Source organism: Mus caroli, unplaced genomic scaffold (assembly GCF_978045245.1).
Source record: "Mus caroli unplaced genomic scaffold, Mus_caroli_1 scaffold_1, whole genome shotgun sequence".
NCBI classification, from domain to species: domain Eukaryota; kingdom Metazoa; phylum Chordata; class Mammalia; order Rodentia; family Muridae; genus Mus; species Mus caroli.
This window is the reverse complement of record NW_028227256.1, coordinates 36,112,626-36,131,374: the sequence shown is the minus strand read 5'-3', so window position 1 is coordinate 36,131,374 and position 18,749 is coordinate 36,112,626. Positions and strand designations below refer to the sequence as shown.

Sequence of the window (18,749 nt, the reverse complement as noted above, 5' to 3'; positions counted from 1 at the left end):
GCCAGAATTAAGGAAGAAAAAAAAACATTCACATTTGCATGCCAAGAACATAGATATTGATAAAACTGACTGGAAACAGAAATGTCCTTACTCCTTGGTTATCTCCAAACTTCCTGTCTCGTCTGCCATGCTACTGCAGATGGTCCAGTGACCATTTTACTCATATCAGTATATTTAGAATCCACACAATAATTCTGATGGCACAGCCAGGGAGTTCACTGATCGTTTTCATTAGAAAGGCATCTCTGTGTGGACAGTTTCCCCCTGGAGAGCATCTCTATTTGTCTTTCCCCTTCCCCTACCCTATCAGGAGACAGTCTATGGCCACTGCTCCAGAGAATGAGAGCACTGCCTTTTCCTGAAGGAAATCAGTATTGCTTAGCATTTTGTCCATGGTACATCCCATTTTCTTTCCTGTCTTCTCTGGCAGAAGTGAGAAACATCATAGAACCCAGAAAACCTTCTTCCAGCTGTGTCTCATGAGGGCACAAAATATCTGCAAATGACAACCAAACCTTCAGAAAACTCAGTTCAGAGTGCGTCGTTCTACTGTTCGGGGACCCATGGGTCCCCAAAGCAATAAACCTTTGCAGACGTGCGTAGGGCCAGAACTGGGTCTGGCTGCACATGCCTTTGACCTTGGCACTCTGGAGACAGAGGCAAGGATCTCTGTGAGGTCCAGGCCAGGCAAAGCTACATATCGAGATTAAGACCTAGAAGTCTCTTTCCTTGGGGTTTTCCTGGAAACACTAAAGATCCACTAGCACCATTTTATAGGAATTTCTCAGGACTACTACAAGGTTAATCACGTCTACTTAATTTTCACAGACAGCCTCTGTTTCTAACATTTCCTTTTGCACCTTTACAATTGGCTGGGGAAGCCAGTGCTTGCCACACCCCCATTCTTCTATTTGCATTTTCCCAGTCACAGGTGGAAATAAGTTCCACACACAGAAGAGATTTGAAAGCCAGGTAATACACAGCATAGTGAAGACACACTGACAACACCGCCAAGCCCCCACAGACAGGCCACATGGGTACCACTCACTGTAAGTCATCAATTAGATGGCATCTTCCAATGTTCTGAACATATTCACCTTTTACTTAGAAACCCTTTCCCTGGAACTCCTAATCCACAAAAACCATGAAATGTCAATAAACTGATACAAGCTGGATAAACCATGTTTTGGCCACACTGGATGATACTATATGGTCCTTCATGTCGATATGAGTGATGATTTTAAAGAAAGACAAACAAAGCTGTCTGTGCCACATAGTTGCTTTTTAAAATGAGCAGTGGTATCTATACAATGAGCTCTGTTCTCAAGTATGTGCCTGTGCCTCTGTCTTTAAGTGTGCAAGGTGAGTAGCAAGGGCATGCTCCAAGGTTAAGACTAGACCCCCCCATGGGCAGTGGTGGCGCACACCCTTAATCCCAGCACTTGGGAGGCAGTGGCAGGCAGATTTCTGAGTTAGAGGCCAGCCTGGTCTACAGTGTGAGTTCCAGGACAGCCAGGGCTATACAGAGAAACCCTGACTCGAAACAAACAAACAAACAAACAAACAAACAAACAAACAGGACTAGTTCCCCCCTTGAAAGGGCCTGGGAATTACAGGCACTCAGGTTAATTTTAGCTACAACTCAAAGGAAACCTAACTGGACCTGTGACACCCAAAAGTAAGCATTTTAAGCAGGGACTTCCTGGGGAAACTCCTCTGTGGAGACCTCCATCTTCACGTCTGCATTCTTCCGGCTCAGTGACCCATAGCTACTTACGTAACAGGCACTTCCCCATAGGATTGTGTGGAGAGAAGCCTTACCCCTTCTTAAGAGCTAGGGACACTTTCCCAGAAGCCTCAGAGGAACTCTACCTTACATTCTATTGGCTAGCACAGGGCCCATTGCTCGCTTTGAGCCAATCACTGCAAAGTGCTGGGATTCAACTCCTGATTCAGGTTGGGGAGAGTCGACCTCTGTGAAAAACCAGGTTCCTTTCAAGTCAAAAGATGGGAAATGGTAGCTAGCCACCGCGAGAGAACGGAGGCTTTTCTGCTTATTGAAATACAGTCTGTTATTTGAAATCTTTTCTGTAAGATTTTCTGCATGTGGAGTGGTCAACCCGGCTGGACTTGGAGACAGTGCTCTGAGGGTAGCTGTGAGGTGCTTCCCGGAAGACCTACCCAGGATGTGGGCAAGATCATTCCATGACCTGGGGTCCTGGGCTGAAACAATGGGAAACAGTGTGACAGAAGCCTCATCTCCCTGCTGCCTTGACCTCCCACCACGACGGACCATACCTCAAAGGGTGACAAGTCCTTCTTTCCAGAAGGGGCATCTGTGGACTGTTTTGTCCCAGTAAAGAGCAAAGGGACTGATATGCCATGTGAGTTTCAATTCTACTAGAAACATTTTAAACGCTAGGAAAGAGACCGGAAGGAAGACCATCCTGAAAAAAAATACATGTTCTCATTTACTTCATTATTTTCTGTCTTTTACAAAATCTACACGACCTGTTTTTACAAACAGAAAAATAACTTTTAAAATGTCTCCATCCTCTAATATCTTATTCACTATTGCGCGACAGACGACAGACTTCCCCTGGGAAGATGTAACCGACACGCATCTACCCACCCCTAGGTATGGGGCTCATGGCAGAGCACAGTACAGACGTCACCAAAATCCAACTTGGTGAACCAAGGAGTTTTATTGAAGTTACATACAGGAATGTGGGTGAGGGGTTACCTATGGGAGCCGAAACAACAATAAAAGCAATCCCATTTGCTAGTCCTTACACACATCCCTTACCAGTAATCCCAGAGACCTGGCAAGACAAATTCCCTAGGCACCCAGGTGAGAGGGAGGCTACCCCAAGACTGACTTTAAACTCTATGTTCTATTTCCTGCCACGTCACAACATGCTTCGCCATTCACACAGCAGCACAAGGTCAACTATGAGGAAGCCCTCCCAGAAAACTCCGCCCAAGGCTCCTCCCCCTGGTCCACCGCCCCGCAGAGAGGCGTGGCAGGACCTCATTCAGTTTACAAGATCCAGTGTTCCCTCTTCCTCATCTCTGGCTCCTACACGTATGTCTCTGCTATGTTTTGTATCGGCTGGCTCATTGTTTACCACACGCTTGCCTGCTGATGAGGTTAAGTGTATCTGAGAGTCTACTTGTGTGTGGCACTGAAGCTTCGGAACTAGACTCTTCGAGTAAGGGCTCCACTCCCAACCCCCAGTGACTCACTGCGCTCCGATTGCCCCTCCCCTTCCACCTCTCTGTACACACTGTTTATTTCACACCAGAATAAAAGAGAAACTCTCATTCCTGTTCTGAATCACCAAATGGAACCAGACACTCTGACCTGCAGACACTCAAGTGGCCTCTAGGGGAAATCCATCTAAGAAATGGCTCTTCGCTTAACACAGCACGTGGCCCTTAATCTAAAAAAAAAAAAAAAATTCAAGTGAAAAACAGCAGGGTCTTAGCTAAAGATTGCGTGGAAAATGTCTCTGTTACATGCTCGTGTTCAATAAATGTTTCCCCGTGTACTTAGGAATTATTATTCACTATCTGACTTAACACAGGATTACTCATAGTTAAGTACCGTATTAGCACTCAGAAACCTAACCTTGGATAGTGATTACCAACAATCCAGTTGTTTCCCAAACCTATTTATTGAGCATCTATTGTGAACATGGCCTCATGGTGATGAGAGGAAAAGATTGGGATGTGACAGTCCTCAACCTGTCTTTGCTACAAATAGCATGGGGGGGCGGGGCGGGGGAGGGATATGCTAATGAAACATCCCTGTGAGCCAATGCGGCTTCAAGTACCATTTTCACTACATAAATGTGAAGCTCCATTAGACACTTGCTATGATGAAGCCAATTAAACTGTTAGAGTAAAGCAGCCAAGAGGACTGACTCACTAGGCTATTTTCAAACCCTTCACAATTTGACCTCTGCTGGGGGAGACGTTGCAGTGTGTGGGGGATCAGCCAGAACAGCCTGTGGAAAGTTCACAGTGGCTCTTGGCATCCAGGACAAAGCACACGTGTTCTTGTTTTAAAAATTTGTGAAGATTTAGCTCTTTGGCTTCTGAGGATTTACTATATGGAAAATTCTGGACACACACACACACACACACACATAGACACATACATATACCATATACCCAGAATGTATGAGAGAGAGAAACCTATGTATTAATTTAGCCTGAAGACTTTGGCACTTGAGAAGTAGCGACTAATATAGGTTATCAAGATCTAAGACAGACGCTCCCAAAAGATGGATTTAAATTGTGATTTGTTTTTACTGATTTCATTGTTTTTTTTACATTTTTATTATGAAGCAGCCAGAAACATAAAGCAGAGACCAAATTGTTACAAGCAACTAGGTAAGTTAAAAAAAAAAAAAACCAATTGTTTTCTATATAAAGGTCATCTGTTCACCATGTGAACATCTACCATACCAGGAAATTTTCCTCTCAACACACTCATTGCAAATGTCTCACTCCATTCTCCAGGCATGTTTAATCCTTGGGCGTGTATTGTAACATTTTATTAATAATGTGCTTTCTGTAGAGTATATCCTCTCCTACCCCTCAAGATGTAACTCTAGGGAGTAGTTGGAATAAAAACCTTTTCCACATCTGCACAGTGGGATGACCTCCAAATAAATAGAGGTATGGGTTTCTGAGGGGAAATGGCAAAAGAGTAGACTGCTGGGAGACACCAGTACCTCAACTGGTTCATATCTGTCAGTAACGAAAAATTTGCTTTGTAAAATAGTGGCCCAGATCACAATATCTCTTTTAAAAACAGGATTATATTTATTTAGGGGCTATTTAAAAGAGATTGGAGGTTATTTCTGGCAACGTTTTCCTTCAGAGAAATTTTAGCAGCAGGAAGGAAGATCAAGCCAGTATTTGCTCTTAAGTCTGAAGGGTGCCTTCCAGGGCTGGCCGTTTTTCATGCAAGCCATAATTAGTTGGCCAGTTCGCTGGATGGGGACTTCTCTGTGAAGAGAGAGACAAGAAGGTGTTGACAGAGCTGAGTCCTGCCAGGAACTGCTTCAGGACTAACTACCTGGAAAGTCCAAATGGGAAATCCCTCCTATTAAAGAAAACCCTATTAAGGATAATAGAGTTCTAGTGATTGAGACAGACTAGCTGTCTCCGCTGACGCAGTTAATAACGACTCAATATTCACCTGTAAAGAAGCAAGCTAACCGCGAACTAGGGGCGGATCCTAACGCAATGGATAGAGGAAAAAAAAACAAACCCTAAGCTGGGGCCTCTAGGACCCTTGCAACACCTGTTGAACGCTACAGCCTACAACTTTACGAACTAAAGACTCCCGGATTTTAACCTTAGGAGATTCTAGAGTCGGTGGAAATGCGCGTGTATGCTTAAGGTTTCCATCTTGCCTTGTCAACAAAACTGGTTACTAATTATTTATGAACCACAGAGCCGAAAACAAACTTTCTTACCTTAAGCAGTTAAGGAGAGGCGGGCAGAGGGGAGAGGCTGGCTCTTGGTACCTGTCCCTGCCCCCTGCTTCCCACCCTAAGTGGCTTTTTAGAAAAGTCAAGGTCGCACCCCTCCTCTACTTGGGGAGGGGGGCACACCTCCCACTAAAACAATGTTGTAGCATCCAACCCGGGGAGTCCCAGGAGCTCAGAGCTGTCTAAGCACAAAGACTGGGCTTTCAGTCCGGCCCTAAGCCAAGTCAGACCCAGGAACGTAGTGACACAAGGGGCCCGGCCAGGCAACCACACTCTCCAGGCGTCCCGGGCTCCCTAGGCTTCGGGATGCCTGCGGTGGGGCTCTGGCAGGGCAGCGGGCAATCTTGAAAGCTTCTGTCCGGGCACGCAGTACCCCTCTAGCACCCTCGGAGGACCCCAGAATCCCGAGGTTTGGGGTGCCTAGTCCTCTCTCTTGGCGAGCAGCTCCGGGAGCCCACCGTCTGTCTGGCTGCAGCGGTTGGCAGGACCCGAAGCCCAGGGCGGCAGGACCCGGAGTGCGCAGGACTCACCTCCCCGCGCCCCAACCCCCGGGTGCCTGCGCTGCGCAGCCTCGCGCGGTGTCGCGCCCGAGCGTCCCTCCCTGCCCCGCGCGTCCCCAGCGCTAGCGAACAGGTGACCAGAGCCGCGAGCCACGCGCACGTATTCCCACCCGAGATCGCGCGTCCCCAGGCGCGGTGGCCTCTTACCTCCGAGCGGGCCGGGGCGGCCCCGCCAGGCCAGGCACCGACTGGGCCGGAGAGACGCGCCTCCCGCCGCCGCGGGGAGCCGGGGCGACAGGCGGGCTCGGGGAGCTTCTCCCGGGCGGCGGCGGGAGGCGCTGCTCTCGCCGCTGCCGCCGGGGTCTCGGGGCTCCGCGGCCGCTGCGCGGGTCCCTCGGGTCCTGCGGAAAAGCCCGCCGCTCGCGCCGCAAACTCTTGGGCGCGTAGAGCTGGGGACCGCCGCCGCCTCCCCGCCCCGCTGCCGCCTCCTCCTCCTCCCTCTCCTCTTTCTCCTCCTCCTCCCGCTCCCCTTCCTCCTCCTCCTCCTCCTCTTCCTCCTAAGCCTCCAGGCTCCCGCGGCTACCCGCTCCCCTTACCCCCCTACGGTCCAAACCCAGTGTGAGCCGCGCACTCAGCGCGTGCCGCAGGGACGCGGACCCTGTGACCCCCGGGGACTCTCAGCGGGGCAGACACCGGTGCGCCCCCAGGGCCTCTGCGAGTCCTGCGGGGCTGCTTGGGGAGAGGGGTGGGGGGTATCGATGTGAGGGTTCGGCCAGTCTGGTCCGGACTGGGCGCGGTGGAAAGGGGAGACTGTGCTTAGCGCGGAACCGGGAAGAGGGGAGGCAAGCTTGACATTTGAGGAGATGCGGCCAGGGTCCCGCTAAAGTTGTCACTAGGGGGGTAGCAAAGAATCCCGTGCCCCGGGTAAATGGGAATCATCTCATTGCCCACTGCCACTGGGCTGTCACGGGGTGGGGTGGGGGGTGTATGCTAGAATGTGATTGTCTTGTCCCCCTCGCCCACACTGACCTCTAAGGGCAGGCCTATGCGCTTCCGTGACTCAGGTTACTGGGGACGTGGGTGGGTGAGGGACCACCAGGTGAGAAGAGGGGTCCTGGGATGTGAGAGTGAACGCTGTTCGTAGAATATAGCAGCGGTTGCTAGGGAGGAACGCTCGGTGCCTCCTCCAGGGCGAGCTTAACTGGTCAGGAAAATGGGTCAAGGATCGGCAAGAACCCGCTAAATGTCCCCTTGTAACCCCAGGGCCGCAGGTCGGGGGCTGCGGCCAGGAGGCGCCCTCGGAGCAGCTCTGGGCCTCTCCCTCCCCGCCCCCACTGCCCTCTCTCCTTTTGCACCAGTGCAGGAAATGTTCCACTGACCTACATATTTTTCCAAACATACGTGACCTTTTTTTTTTTCCTGTGGGAGGAGACAGGCGAGAATCCAAGAAAAAGAGAAGCTGTAGAGAGCGGCGCGCGAGAACACAGGGAGCCTTTTTCCCAAGCTTCTGCAAACCCCTAACCAAGACAGATGTGCAGACGGGGTCCGGGGAACCAGGCTTGCTGTTAGACTTGCTGAGGGGGTTCTGAGCGCGAATGGGGTGATGGGGAGATTGCTAGCCCCGCAGAAGAGCTCAGGGGTGGCGTGTTTCACCCAAACCCACAACACCCCTCTACTGGCGTCCAGAGATCACGACAGACAGGCAGGCAGGCAGGCAGGCAGGCAGGCAGGCAGGCAGGCAGCTGCCATGTCCCCCTCGCCAGGTGCACAAAGGTCACCTGCTCTTTGACACCCTTTGAGTTCAATTCCTGGGGCAGAGTTCTGTCTTGGCAGCTCTCCTTGGGTCATTCTACATCTCACATTCCAGCAAGTGGCCTGGACAAGGAAAACGCCCCAATTGACTCCTGGCTACCTATCACCCTCCCCTCCCTCTTTCTCCCCCTCCCCCTCCCTCTCCCCCTTCCCTCCCCCTCCCTCTCCCTCTTCTCCCTCTTCCTCTCCCTTCTCCTCCCTCTCCTCCTTTTCCCTCTCCCCCTCTCCCCTCCCCGTGTGTGTGTGTGTGTGTGTGTGTGTGTGTGTGTGTGTGTCCAGAAGGGGTCTCCCAAGCTTCTGAGGTTTAGTCCTGGCTCATGGTGATCTGGGGCCTGGATTTCTCCTCTCCAGTGCAAACTGGACCAGCACCAGAGGGGCCTTATTTGGGCATGCAACCCTACCCAGTCAATTAGATGAAAACACTCACACAAAGGTCCTCCCCTCCCCAGTAAAGTAGGTCATTCTCTTTATTTCCCATTTGTATTATTTTTGTCTAATCCTCCTTCTGAAAAAATAAGCACGTGCACAGGACTCCGAGCATCCTACAAACCCTATGGTCCTCAGGCTTGTTTCTGACTCAAAGGCTTTTGAGGAAAGAGAAAGTTGACTGACCCCTTGTTAGTTTGGAGTCCCCCTTTCCAACTAGAGGAGGGAAGCATTTTATTTTCCTTTACTTTTCTCTCTGTTCTTCTGTCCTTTTCCTTTAAGCAAGCAGCCTTTTACTGTGCCTTTAAACAGTGGCTATGACTAATATCCAATAAAGATGAAATTGTGTTTCTAACCAGATTTAATGTAGAATTTAGAGCCATCTCTCTCTCTCTCTCTCCCCCTTCCTTCCTTCCTTCCTTCCTTCCTTCCTTCCTTCCTTCCTTCCTTCCTTCCTTTTCTTTCTTGTTTTAAAATTTTCTTTGAAAGAGATTCCAACTCCCTCTGGCAACTTGAAAACCCATTGGGATCTCTTTTAAGAAACTTGACGTGGCCGAATTACACAAGTCTGCAATGTAACAAGTGCTTGAGCTGTCCTGGTCTTATTGGTTGTAAGGAGTCTTCCTGCTTTCTTCCTGTTTGTTATGGAGACTGTGTGAATGTGGTGGTCATACTTATCCCAAGCCTCACCCCTTCTTGAGTGTTTCTTCTCACCCAGGAGGGACTTTGAGTCAAGTGGAGACTGTAGTCCCCAAACAAACGTGTTTTCCCTCGGATTACAAAGGAGGGCCTCCTGCTCTCTCTGCGCGCTTGACTGTACACTTCCTTCCAGAGCCCTGTGTGGAACACTGAGAGGGGCTTGTGTACACAGGAGGTTTACAATCTGAGAGACAGAGATAGACATGAGCTACAGAGGGCGGATGACAGGAGTTCAAAGGAGGAACTCGGAATGGCCACCGTGGACAAGGTGGCAGAGCACCCACGAGATAGCAAACTCACGATAGTTCATCATGATGGACACATTACTTAAAACGTGTGGCACGGATCAGATGCAGCACTTCAAACCTGCATTGTGGGGGTGGAAATTTTCACATGGTCCCAGCCATTTGTCCTTTAAAGGAGTTTGCTTTTGTTGATCAAGTCTTTCAGTGATTTCCAAGCAACCCTCAATATTTTTTCCAAGAAATCAAAAGGCATGAAATGGAGGATGAAAATTTTCATTAATTACCAATATTTCAAAATATATAAAAAAATCATCCAACTATTCCATTGGATCTAATTGCATATCAAGTCTGTAGCATATCCCAGTTAGAAATATTGATATAATTAACTTCTCACATAGGTATTGAGTGGCTGGGTGGTCTTTTAGAGACATTTGGGAGAGACAGTTCGTGCTACGGCAGTACTTATAGCACTGCCTAGGGCTTGGGAACCATGCTGGGACGCACTTTCTGTAACCATAGCACAGGTTTAGGATAGAGAATGAGAACCAAGAGTTGCTTCTGAAAGAATAACACGTTTTTCTAGCTAGTCACAGGTGGAAAGGCCCTTGTATATGTAATAGCTAGAAGCCTGTTTGTGGACAATTACCTCAGAACATCACTTTCTTTCCACTTAAGAGAAAAATCAAGTATCATGCCATGCCTTGTTACATAGAATAAGTAGCATTTTGCTGGAAAAGCGTCTGAGGCAAACCCTGCCGAAAGAGGGTCATTTGGGAAGGAGGAGGAAGAAGCCCTAGAACCTAGGAGTAATGGATGCAGAGGCCAGAACTCATGAACAGCCACGAAGGAAGTAATGGGACACACCCACCCTGTGCTGAAATGAACAAGGTGAGGGTTAGGCACCCTGTCCTACAACAGCACCATAGAGGAACAAAAGGCAGGCTGCACTAGAAGCCCCCACCCCGGGGGCCTCGGAGTCAGCAGGACACACATACACAGAGGCTCACAGCCAAGCCTGGTGTAGTTTAGACTTCACTGGATGTTCCTACCCTGTTAGATCAACTGTAGAACAGAGGGAGCCAGCAGGGGTGGTCAGAACCCAGAGAGGAAGATGGAGCTAGAGGAGTCTGACCGTGGCAGAGCTAACACAGCAGAAGGAATGGTGCACGTGCGTGCTGGCCTCCATTCCCACTCCTGCGAACACAGATCTGAAAAAGGCTGGCCGACACTGTAAGAAAGATGGGCCCTGGAGAGTGATGCTCCTTTACCCTCAGGCCCTTTGAGGAAGAAGAAGACCCTTTGTGTGTGTTTTCTCTGATAATAAAGTCTGAGCCTGAGTTTTAAGTTGCAGATGTGTAAGAGCAGTTGTAAATTCACACACACACACACACACACACACACACACACACACACAAGAGAATCAGCATCGTCTCCCCCACTCTGTTGTATCAGGATTTCCCACGAGGCCCTCACGTTTAGCTACTTATTATCCGCAAATTTTTATTTTTATTATCTCTAAATTACATGGAAATGTGTGTGTGTGTGTGTGTCAGTAGGTACATGTGACTGCAAGTGCTCTCAGGGGCCAGAAGGGGGACATTAGGACCCCTGAAGCTGGACTTACAGGCAGTTGCGAGCCACCTGAAGTGGGTGGGTGCAGGCAATTACAGTAGGGTCTTCTGCAAGGGCAGTGGTGGCTCTCAACAGCTGAGCCCCCTCTGCAGGTGGTACCCCATGTTTCTTACACCTGGTGAACCCTCCGGAGGTGCTGTAATCATTTGGCTTCACAGTCATTTGGCACCACTGTTCCCTGTTGATGTGCCTAAATGTATAATCCTTGTATCACAGTATCAAAGGGAATTGTCCCACTGTTCTAAAAACAAACAGACAAACAAAACAAAACAAAACACAAGCCTCAACCCTGTCCACCCATCCCTATGCACTAGGCTTTTTTCATTGCTTCTGTGGATTGGCCTTTCCCAGAATTCCATGCAGCCACTACAATGCATTGTGCAATGCAAGTCTTTTCAGTCTGGCTCTGCCATCTACTCACTTGCATTTAAGTTAAGACTCATCCGCATCTTTTCAAGGCTCAACAGCCCCCTTCTTTTTAGCACCAAGTGATGTTCTATTGTCTAGATGGTGTTTTAGATGAATCTCAGGAAAGAATGTTTGCAGTAATGAAGGGTGACATGTATCTAAGATTACATGTCAGGCACTCACATTACCTCAGCTCATCTTAAGGTGGGACCTATAAAAAAGTAATTTGTGGTTTCCAGGACCCAGATAGGATCTCTGACTTCAAGATGCTCAGGCCCCTCAGCAGAGGACAGCAACAGAGCAAAGCTGCGCCTTGACTCGGATGACGTGTGTGTGTGTGTGTGTGTGTGTGTGTGTGTGTGTGTGTGTGCGTGTCTAAGCTCCTCCCACCCAACCCAACACACACACCTGTCAGATGGTGTACAGAGACGTTCATCTTTCCTTCTGTGTGAAGACTTGCTAGCTGAGGCAGGTTGACCAAATGCCGCCACGTTACCACAAACATCTCTTCTGCTCTCTCCTTGGTATGTGTTGGCTATTTGATTCTTCAACACATTTGTTTGCTTTAGGCTTGTCTTTTTAATTTTTATTTTCACGTGTGTGCATGTGCATGTATATCTTTGTATGTATATGCTACATGTGTGACGATGACTCTGGGGGGCCAGAAGGGTGTGTCAGATGACATACAGCCGGAGTTACAGGCAGTTGTGAGTGGCCTTACGTGGGTGCTGGAAACTGAAATCTAGTCTTCTGGAATACCACCAAGCGCTTTTAACTGCTGAGCCATCTAGCCATCGCCAGATCACTTATGTCTTGTTTTCGTTTTTATGAGACAGGGTTTCACTATGTAGCCCTCCTGACTGGCCTGGAACTTGCTCTATAGACCAGGCTTGCCTTGAACTCACAGAGATCCACCTGCCTCTGCCTCTGCCTCTGCCTCTGCCTCTGCCTCTGCCTCTGCCTCTGCCTCTGCCTCTGCCTCTGCCTCTGCCTCTGCCTCTGCCTCTGCCTCTGCCTCTGCCTCTGCCTCTGCCTCTGCCTCTGCCTCTGCAATGCTGAGATTATGAGCATATGTCGTCACTTCTGGCTTCTTTACTCCAGTTCTAAAGAAGCCATGTTCCATGTGCTTGAAACAGAACCTTAGGATGAAGAATTGGGGTTGTTGAAAAAATAATACTTGGTCCAGCTGATAATCTTTTGAAGGAAATAAAGTCCATGGGTCAGTAGGTACATGGCAGCCATGTTGGCATCTCACCAAGGAACTGTTTGGACTTTGGCAATAGGCTGGAAGGAAGTGTAGGTTTGCAAATACAAGTGATCTTCAAACCAACTCCAGGTTCTCAGGCTGGGAATGGATAGGTCTCTTTATAGAATCCTTGAGAAAGGGGCTCAGGCCTCCTTCTGTGTCTTCCAGAGTAAGGGATCAGAATAGGACAGTCCAAGGAAGGGTGCTTGTTTAAACTGTAACTCACAGAACAGGAATATATCCTTTCTCACCAACAAGACAGAAACTGTGAGTGCTCTGAGAATTCTTTAATCCCTCCCACCCACAGAGTAAGCTAACAGCCTCCACTATAACCTGTGGAATGTGGGAGGAGCATATGGAATGTGGGAGGGGCATTCAATCTGTGAGAAGAAACAGAAGGGAGGGAAAGTGCTGAGGGGAGGGCTGGGGAAAGGCAGGTGGTGAGAGCAGCAAAAGTGGGTGAACTGTGAAGGGGCCAGAAGGGCAGGAGGTGGTGTTAGCTCCTGTAATTAGTGGAGAATTAGCAGAAGAATCAGGGCTCAAACACAGCCAATGGAGGAACAATCCTTTCTGCTCAGAGAGGCTTCTGCTCTTGCCTGGTGTTGGTGGAGGCCCAGGCAAGCTGTTGAGACATGCACTTCTCTAATAAGCACCAGGAGCAGCCTTTAGGAACAGGCAGAGAAAGAGCTGTGATGACTCTCAAATGGCCATTGTCTTAGCTGTTTCTATCCACTTTCCATTTACCTCAACACTAAAGAGGTGATTCTGATGTCTTTCCACACAGGTGCTTGCATGCAGACAAATGCAGACACATGCACACACAAGGACACACACATGCACACACACACATACAAACACACAAGGACACACACACATTTACACACATGCACACATACAAGTATGAACACACACACAAGGATACATACACATGTACACACATAATACATACACATGCACACACATGCATGTGCACATACAACAAGGGCACATACACATGCACACACATATACACATGCACACATACATGTACACACATAATACACACACGTGCTCACACATACTTGGGCAAATGACTTTATTTCCCAGTGTGGTTTGCATGTCTGCCTTGTCTTCAGACCTGCTGACTTTGGTGCAATGCTGTTTGAGTTTGAGCAGTTACGTTTCTGCACTGACAATTGCAGAATCTACCATGCACTTATCCAGGAAGAACACCTAGTGATATGAAATTCATTACACATAGTTCACTTGAAGTGGAAGGCTAATTATAGAAAAATGTTCTCTGAGGAGCTATTTATAGCCCCTCCCCAGTAGGCAGCAGACAACGCATTTCCTGTATGGGCATGCATTATTTGATCAACATGCTTTGTTGAAGACTTTGGTGAGAAAGAAGCTTTTCTCACTGGCTCCAGTTGAGTGCTTGTGTTGACAGTGACTGTGAGCCTCTGATGTCACTGGCTGTTTTGGATGCACCTATGCTGGGCATTTCCAATTTCTTCCTCTCTAGATCCATGAAGACTCTAAGATGCTTCAAGCAACAAGGCTCAACTGTGGCTTCCTATCCCTTTCCTTTTTTTTACATTAGTGAGACCTGGGTAACCAGCAGTATCCTGGGCCAGGGCTGATTGCCTGGGCTTTATTTAGAGACTTTGCTCTTAGAAATTAAAGATGTCAGCAGTCAGTGCTTGGCCTTCTTGACTGGAAGCATAATTCTCAAAGTATGCTCCTTGATTTATCAGCAGCATCTCCTGGACATTTGTTAGAAAGGTAAATTTACAAGCCTCATTGTCCCTGAACGCCTCTGGGACAAACGATATCACTCAGCCTCCCAGAAAGGGTGTGATGCACATGAGGTGGAGATTCACCTCTCCGACGCTGGGTGTTCTGCTCTTGAGCTGCTTGGGAAGCGTGTGCGAGGCTCCAGTTAGAGTCCCATGCCTTTGCTGAGTTAACTTTTACGACTGCATTTTTGAGGACAGCTTTCATTTTGTTTTAGACAGAGTCTCGCTGTGCATCCCAGGCTGGCATCAACCCAGAAACCCACCTGTCTCTGCTTCCCGAGTGCTGGGGTTCACGGGTCCCCCCACCACACTTGTCTCCCCTTAACAATGTTCTTACAGGACAGGTATTAGATTGGAGAACCAGAGGGGTCGAGTTCTGTGTACTCGGAGTGTTCTGCTATGATGTCGGCTTACGGACACACAGTTGGGAGATTGATTTCCGCTCCTTTCTGCGGCAATGAAGTGTTCTAGGGCATTATCCTGTCTCTTACTTCTCCAGCAATCTGTCAGGACATTCAACCAAGTATACATCAGAGCATCGAGACAAGGTCTAGTGTCTTTAGGCTATAATTTTTCCACGGCCTTAAGATGAGAGAAAACGGTCAGACAGGGACCCCACACAAGGATGGAGATGTAGCTCAATGCCACAGCCCTTGTGGAACATGAGAATGGTGTGGTTCTGGGCTTGACCCTGATTACCATGAAATAGTGTCACGGGGGATGGGGGTGAGTAGCCACAGCGATGTCAATGACCATGCAAATCGGACTCAGTTGGGTCCTGTCTGAACTCTCAAGAGCTGGTAGTCTAAAAGAACTCATTTGGGCTATGAAGCCAAGAAGTAAATATGTGTATCTAAAGTATTGCAACAATATCAGCCTGGTGTGTGGGCAGCTGGCAGGAGCAAAGCATTAAAGAATTACAATGCGAGCCCGGACATAAATATTCACATTTATAGTCAATTGATTCTGACCCTGCCTTTTCAACGAGGAGATTATTATTATTATTTCCTTTTAACAAATGATGCTGGGACAACTGTACATGAACACAAAGAGGATGAAGTGGAGCCCTACCTCACATCATTTAATAAGACCACATGGATTGTATGTCCTCGTGTAGACGATAAAGGTATAAAATGTGAAAAAAATCACACAGTAAATGCATCTCTAAGACCTTGCATTTGGCAAAGGATTTTTAGTTATAACCACCCCCCACCATCCCATAAACAACAACAACAACAACAACCACAAAACTAGACCTCTTCAGAAATAAAGCCTGTGAAAATACTATCACAAAATGTAGAAAGGCAGAACACAGAGTGGGAGGGACCATTTTCAGCTAATAGTGGACAATCTCTCCAGCGGATGCCAGGACCCCTGGACCTTACATCATTTCGAACCTTACTCTGGGTTTTCCCAGATGCACTTACAATAAAGCTTAAAGGTTATATTAAATACAATAAGAGACTAATAAAGGCTGATAATAAAATGGGTAGTATTAAAAGAATTACTACAAGACAAAGTTATCTTAAATTCATGGGTTATTTATTTCTGGGAATTTTTATTTAGTATTCTCAGGCCATTTGACCAATGGGAACCAAAAGTATAGAAAGCAAAGCCATGGATGGATAAGACGGCGGTGGGGTGGGAGGATCGTGGAGTCGGGGAGGGTAGGGATGAGGTGCTACCGTGTCTGGAACATAAAAGAACTCTTACAGCTAAGGAATAAAGAACAACTAATTCACTTCAAATGAGTGAAGGACCCGAATGGACATTTCCCCAAAAGAGATGTACGCTGGACCTGTAAACACCTAGTAAGTCGTTCTGTATCAGGAGCCATTAAGAAGATGCAGATTAAAACCACAGTGAGATGCCATTTCATACTCATTAGGTTGGCTATTGTGATAGTTTTCTATAGCTGTGACAAACTTTTGAGAGGAACAATTTAGAGGGAAGACATGTTTGATTTGGCTCAAGTTTCAAGGCTTCAGTTCGTGGTTGCTTGGATCCATTGGTTTGGACTTGAGGTAAGGCTGAGTATTATGGTGTTAGGAGCTTGTGGTAGTTGCTCACTGCTGAACTCCCAGGAAAGAAGGGCATGGAGGGAGAGACGGGGAGAAGAGAGAGAGAAAGAGAGAAAGACAGAGAGACAGAAAGAGACACAGAGAGAGACACAGAGAGAGAGAGACAGGGAGACAGAGAGACAGAGAGACAGACAGAGACAGAGAAAGACAGAGAGACATAGAGAGACATAGAGGTAGAGACAGGGAGACAGAGAGACAGAGAAACAGAAAGAGCAGAGAGACAGAGAGACAGAGACAGATAGAGAATGACAGAGAGATAGAAAGAGACAGAGAGAGACAGACAGATAGACAGACAGACAGAGAAAGAGACAGAGGCAGATAGAGACAGAGACAGACAGAGAAAGACAGGAACAAGTTATGTTTCCATAGTATGCCCCCAAGTGACCTACACCCACTTCCTCCAACTAAGTCTCATTTTCCACTTACCACCACCTCCTGATCGACTCATTATCACCAGAGGGCTAACCCACTGATGACATCACAACCTCGGGATCCACTCACCCCTTCACTGCCTGGATCTATCAGTCAGGGAGCAGGTCTTCCATACATGAGCCTCTTGAAGAACACTCTATCCCCAAACCACAACCGCTAGCTATAATTTAGGAAAGAAACAAAATGCAAGTAACATGTACTGCCAGAAAGTGTGGAAGCCAGAACCTTCGTACACTGCTGGTGGGAACGGAAGACTTCTGAAAACAGCTGGGCAGTTCTCTCAGAAGGCACACATAGAGTTACCACGGAGCCTGGCGGTTCAGTGTGTGAAGATGCACCCATGAGAAACGAAGGAGCCTGTGCACAAACGCTCACAGCGGAGTTATTGATTAGGACTCCAACCTGGAAATGACTCGTTTATCGCCTGAATGGATAAACAAAACGCGGAATTACTTACATGATGGACTATTAGTTGGCCATAATAGGAGTGGCGTCCTGACACAGAGTGCACCATGAATGGACCATGAGACAATTGTTCTGCATGAAAGAAGGCAGTCCGAAGTCTATCTATGTGAACGGCCGGCACAGGTAAAGATAGAAGCAGAGTGAATCTCTTATTGGAATGTGACGGCTTGGCATTTGATGGATAAAGGATATGAAGATAACGCAATGTTCTGAAATCGATGCTGATCAGGGTTGTATAACTCTAGTTACAGGGAAAGCCAGTCAGCGTGTATTTTAAATGGGTAATTATATGGTAAGTGAATTACATCTGAATGTAATTATCAAAAAAAAAAAGAGAGACAATAGAGCATTTCATTTGTCCAGTTCTTTCTGGTTAATGGTTCATCATGGTGCTTCCTGTATACAAGACTTGATCTTGGACCCTGCTCCCTTAGGACAGCGCTTTCTTGGACCATTGCTTCCTTCCACCGCATCAGTGAGCAGGCTTCTGGGGACACACCCTCAGCCCATTGATCTGGTCCTCCATTACTACGATTCTTGTCTGAAACCTGTCACTCTGGTCTACACCTCTGTGCCTGACACCTTCTCTTAGCTCCGTGCCCACTTTCTCAACAACCTGCCATTTCTGTTCGGACTTCTCCACCTTAGCACTTGCCACATTAACCTGGTTTATCTTTCCTCCTTTCTGCCCCATCTCACTCTCCAAACTTCCACACACCTATTAATGATGCTTTTGGTTTTGGTCTATTGATACAAGCTTGGAAGATGCACTGTGCCTTTGAATATTACCTCGTATCTGACCATCTCCTGACTTTCAGTTCAGGAATTCTGTCCCGGCAAAGTTCTTATTTACCAATTTCTCCCTTGCAGATCTTATTGCTTCTCTCTTTTGGATCACAGTCTAATTTAGAATATTCCACCCAGAGCCTCCTTTTGGTCATAGCAACTAGCCATGCAATATGAACCGTGAAGGATGAAAAGAGGAGTTACAACTGGAGATGAGGGGCCACGGGGCTTCACAATTTCCCGGTGGAGGTCCACATGAAGTTATGCAGAAGCTGAAAGCTGATGTCTAGAGAGAGGCCTGCGACTGGATGGGCAGGTCATCTTGAGGGAAACTGATGCCCACATCCCTGGCAGTGGGTTTCAAAAGCTCCACAGCCAGGCCTGGGATCGTGTGGTGCATGACGGCCATCCAAACAGGAGGTGACATACTGACACATTTTGTACCAACTGATAAATTGCTATCATTCTGAACTCTCAGGCCATCACAGTACCTTGAACCACCCCTCAGAAATGTCCACCCACAACTGTGAAACCCCAGAGTCCTGTGAGTGACATCTGACTCGTGGCTTTGACTCTGCAGCCCGTACTAATTTCTGTGTTTTTCAAGGGTTACCGTACCAAGTTTTCCCTCTCTGGTCTCAGGGTTTGAATTAACCTGATGGTCTCCTAGCTAGCTGACTGTCAATCCCCACTGGTACCTACACTGACCTCCATCCCATATGGACACTCCCA

General features: G+C 47.9%; 1 protein-coding gene across 1 annotated transcript in view; it reads right to left on the bottom strand.

Moving 5' to 3' along the window:
- The window catches only part of Npas2 (neuronal PAS domain protein 2), a 164,746-nt gene extending 158,279 nt beyond the window's left edge, over positions 1-6,467 (bottom strand). The window contains exon 1 of the mRNA XM_029482993.2: positions 6,215-6,467. The gene's annotated coding sequence lies outside the window, so the exon portion shown is untranslated. The remainder of the gene's footprint in view (positions 1-6,214) is intronic.
- Between the last annotated feature and the right edge of the window lie 12,282 nt (positions 6,468-18,749).